Source organism: Chenopodium quinoa, unplaced genomic scaffold (genome assembly GCF_001683475.1).
Source record: "Chenopodium quinoa cultivar QQ74 unplaced genomic scaffold, ASM168347v1, whole genome shotgun sequence".
Taxonomy (NCBI): Eukaryota; Viridiplantae; Streptophyta; class Magnoliopsida; order Caryophyllales; family Amaranthaceae; genus Chenopodium; species Chenopodium quinoa.
The window spans coordinates 2,880,891-2,885,989 of NW_018745410.1; the positions used below are offsets into that span (position 1 = coordinate 2,880,891).

At 31.2% G+C, this 5,099-nt stretch overlaps 1 long non-coding RNA gene across 2 annotated transcripts; it reads right to left on the reverse strand.

The window, feature by feature from the left end:
* Positions 1–712: 712 nt before the first annotated feature.
* Positions 713–4,891, reverse strand: LOC110713166. Of its 2 annotated transcripts, none has more exons than XR_002509798.1 (3): positions 4,522–4,891; positions 2,968–4,317; positions 713–1,175 (listed from the first exon to the last, which is right to left on the reverse strand). It is a non-coding gene; the product is annotated as an uncharacterized LOC110713166 (long non-coding RNA). The 2 variants fall into 2 exon arrangements; XR_002509797.1 differs by having other exon boundaries at positions 4,502–4,891.
* Positions 4,892–5,099: the final 208 nt, after the last annotated feature.

Sequence of the window (5,099 nt, forward strand, 5' to 3'; positions counted from 1 at the left end):
ACACACAAGAGTGTGTCCCAAACTCCCAATGTAGTGAAATGTACTTAATTTATTTGCTTAGTTGTTTAACTTAGATTTAAATTAGAAGTGTATATGTAGCTAATAGGTTTAATTATTATTTATTACAAAATACTTTAGAGATGTTTTTAAGTTTAGATTTTGTCATATACGAAGTATCATTTTAGAAATATATTTTGAATGTGATTATGTGAATATTTTCGTTCATTCCAAATTAGGTAGCAATTCTTAATAGTTTGTCCATTTGGCTAGTAATGAAGTCACGTTCCAAGCTTTCAATATTTTTGACAATATGATAAGAAACATCAAAACAATTAAAAAAAAATGTCTTGTTTATTACGAAGTAGATTGTAAAATATGAATGGAAATCAAAGTAATAGTAGTATTTTAAAGTGTAATGTGTTTGAGAGGAAACTGATGTGCTATTTAAATTAAGCTATTTCCAAAGAAAATTAAAAATAAAAAATAAAAAAATGCATTGCATCTCTCCCATCTCTGTCTCTCATTTGTTGCGTAAAAAAAATCTCTCATTCTCCTTCTTGGTCTGATGTTCAGAGAGTGAGGTTTTCCCTCAATAGTTGCATGATAAGAGAGCAGTCTTTTTAAATTTCTTCACCCATAGTATGTGGCTTCTTCAAATGCCTATTAATATATATAAATTTAGTGAATTATTAGATACTCTACCACATGGAAATTGTCAAATTGAAGGCATCAGTATATAACCAATGTATAGCAATTAGTAACACCTGGGAATAAAATTGATTACATAAACAGGCATACAAAAGCTAAGCTAAATTACGTGAAATACATTCAAGGTTCGCAAGACCTAATCTGATGGAATAAGTTGGTGGCAAATCTGTATGAGCAATTTCCTAGAAGATGAATAAATAAGATATTACGTCAAATAATAAGCTTAATACCATACTTGCTACTTAAAATATAATAATATATCCCTAAATATTTCAAAAAAAAAATTATATGCCTAAACCAAAACTACAATGGTGAAGAAATATCTTCAGAATTGTAGAGAACTCATGTACGTAGAGCAAGTAATACGGTTGTCCATCTTGTTGCTCGATGGGATACACGTGATAGTGATGAACATGTACGATTTGGCAACTTCCCCCAAAGTATTTTAACTCTTGCACTGCTAATATCTTCCCTCAAAAAAAAAAATTGCTGAGTATAAATGCATCATCAAATATAAACCACACATCATATATCCACAAACCCCTTTTTTCTATACCACCATAGAGATCAATTAGATATGTGCAAGACAGATTTGTCAAGCCAACGCCACATAAATTTATGCATCTCATATTGATTATCTTTACTTGTCATAGTTTCCAAGATAATATGCAAAGTAGTTGTTGCTGGAAAAGAACCAAATAAACATCTAAACAGATTTACTTGTGCTCCTATTATCCTTGCCTCAACAATTTCTATCATATTTGACTATGGTAACTCCACTAACACTTTTGCGATTTTGTGTAAATATACATACTCGTATCATTTAATTTGTTGAATTTTGAACATATAAATTAAGTCCCAATTCAGTTCAATTACTAGATTTTGACCCAAGTTTGTAAGATCCCAAAACCCTATACCAAAGTTTCACAAACAAAATCAAATTGTAACAAATCAAATGACAAATTAAGAACATCAAAAATTAAGAAAAGAGAAAGAAGAATTACAAATTCTCATACGACACGAATTATATATATACTTGTTTACACAAAATAAATTATCTAATTTGTCGAGTCTCAAGGGGATTGTTATGTACATCTCTAATAATTCTTGAACGAGATACATTGAAATATAAATGCATGCGATGGCGTAATATTAATTAACTTAATCCGTTTAAATTTAGGTGATACTTTTGTGACTTTCTTTACCATACATTTAGTCACTCTTAAAAATCTCAAAAACTAATTTTCAAAATAAGTCATATCTTACTAATAAGTCCATAACGGAAAGATCATCCTAATGATCGATCTCACAACTTCCTTTATATACACATATAATTAACTTCATGAGATGCAGAGATGGTCTAGGCCGGATACTTTTCCATGAATATGCATGCACTTTTACAAACTATATTGGTACATGCATATACATGTTCAAGTATCTTGATAACATCAACTTTTACCAACACGTGCATGGAAAATTGGCAATGGAAAACCAAAAAAAAAATCTCACACTACTTGAGTTCAAAGTAAGATATAATCCAACATATTAATTGACAACATATAGGAGTAGCTTTTACTTAGGTTATAGATTGATCAAGTTTCTTATTTCCTTTAAACGTGGTACACATAATACTCACACTTGCACTTACTAATTTATCCTCAAATATAAGTCTATACATTTCTTCTTGAACGAAAATGGATAAATTAAACGATGAATTTTGTCTCTGTTGAGCAAGCTCTACGAAGACACCAACGCCGGGCCTTAGCTTAGCAATACAAGTCCTAACACAAACAATGTATATCAAATGGCACGTAACAATCGCATTGAACCTAACACGGATATCAATTTGTAAGAATAAATGGAGGAGAGACAAATATATATAAAGAAGCTCGATTGGGCCTCTAAACAGTTTCAAGTTAGAGCTACATACATAAACTCAGCCACTTAGAGATCATCCTCATCTTATTAACTTGTGCTTAAAACATAGTCTAAAGCTCTAAATGTTTTTATTATCAGTTTCAAAATCTTTCATGAAATCTACCATCAAAACCATTATAATAAAAACAGCAGTATTGTAAATTTGAAATTATAAACACCATTGCTACCTATATATAATTGAAGAAATCAAGACAATGAACCAGCAACGAAGTTGAGATCTAAATGCATAACCAAGCACAAAATCAGTAAACAATGTATCAAATGTAATTAACATTGCACAATCTCCCAGCAACAAAGGTTTATATCAAGAGAAATACTTACATTTTTACATGGAAAATCAAGCTTCTTGAGCTTAAGAGTGCGAACGACAAGCAACTTTTGAAGGTCCCCAAACTCAAACTCAAGCTTCCCCACATGAGCCTCTACTCCTTTCCCTTTACCATTCAAAAACTCCGGTACTTTGACCTTCCTTTTCATATCAAACAACACATCAAGCCCTCAAATAAAAAGTTAAAACCAAACTAATAAAGGAATATCTCTAATGGGTTCTGCACAAAATCTAATTGCATTTCCAGAAAGAATGAAGCAAGTCCACAAATTATAATTTGAAAGAGAAAATTTAATCTTACAACAAAGACAAAGGAGAATAATTTCTCATTCTTCTCTGATCTTGGCAAATTAAATACAATAACCAAGTCTAATTAGAAATTTGTGCCCTTTCAGACTTCTAACACCAAAAATACTTCCTTGTCAATTTTTCGGAAAGAACAAACAACTTCAAAAGGTTGTAAATTCATGACAAATTCCGACAATATCAATATCACTCAAGACCAATTGTATCTTAAGGCAACTATTATCTAATGATTCTCATCATTGAGCATCAGACCCTATGCCACAATAAAGACACCGTTTGTGCCATGAACATTAATTGAAGTAGATTTATATTGTTTCCAAAATCAATGAGATTTGTAACATTAATCTGAAACCTGTTTTATATACCAAATTGAATCAAACCATCCCAAAATTATGAACTAATTGAATTGAATCAGAAAATAAAACCATTTTTAAAACAAACTGAATTGAATTGACAAAACCCCTTAAAATCTAAACAATCTGAAATAAATCAGAAACCCCTAATTTTTATTTTTATTTAAAATAAAATCCCTTTTGGGTTTTATGAGATAATGATCAATTATACAAATGCAAGCATAATTGAACTAACAAATACTATCATATAAAATCATACTACCAGAATACTAAATTTAAGAGAAAAGAAAAAAAATTATGAGTTATATCAGATCATTTCACATAGATACTCAGATGAATGACAAAGCTCAACTAAAGTAGAAACTCAACACCGATGAACATTATAAACAAAATAAGAAGAAAACTCAAAAATTAAAATTTGATGACAAAAAAGAATGCCTGAATTAAGAAGTTTCCATTTAGAAGTTTTGTTTATTAAAATTAAAGCCTAATTTTTAAGAAATGAGCAATTTTCCACCTTCCTATTCAACCACAGCAAATTGAAAGGGAGAGAAAATACATTACAAGTTTATGAGTTTCATTTATATTTTAAGTGGTTGCAGTCTTGAGATGGCGGCAGTCTGCCGAAAACTTCACCACCACCATTACCTCTGCCGCGATCATCGCATTTTCTCTCCTCTTTTTCTTGTTCGACAAAAAAGAAAGACTGAATCAAAAACATGCACCAATATAATATCATAGCGTTGGACTAACAACAAAGCTTATAATTAAATTATACTCAAACATTAGTCCTAAAAAATCACAAAAAATCTACATACATACTCGATAAAAATCCAGAAAAATTGAAAGAGGAGTAAGGAAATGGTACCTTAGCAACGAGATACTCACCTTCAAACTGACAGGTAACAAAAAACATAAATCTTTGACCGATCATTTCACCTTCAAACTGAGATAGAGAAAGCGTGCAAGTTTCCGACACCGAAAACCTACGAATTGCCTTGTTCAGTGGTCACAGCTAAATTGGATAGCCATCACTTGAAAAAATTCAACTGCATTTGATGGAGATGAGCAAGCTCAGAAGTTGCTCATTGTTGATGGTTTTAGAGAAAGTGAAGATGAAAGAAGAGAGAGAAAGGGGGCGTATGGAAGAGACACTACAGAGATAGAGGAAAGTAAAAAGTAAAATATTGCAGAAGAAAGAAAAGCCAATGGTCAAGATTCCTAACTGCTAAGTAAAAAGTAAAATATTGCAGAAGAAAGTAACAATGCATGCTTACTGCTAAGTCATACAATCGAGGTGTAAGAACTTTGCCACACCCTTGCCATGTCAGCAAGTTCACACATGCAATTGGCACATGTTGCTACTATTCATAAGGGAACCAGGTGAAACATTTTAAGGGTTGTAGATTGTCCATCACTTTCATTTAGGCAATGACTATTATTTATACATGTACAAGTAAATATAG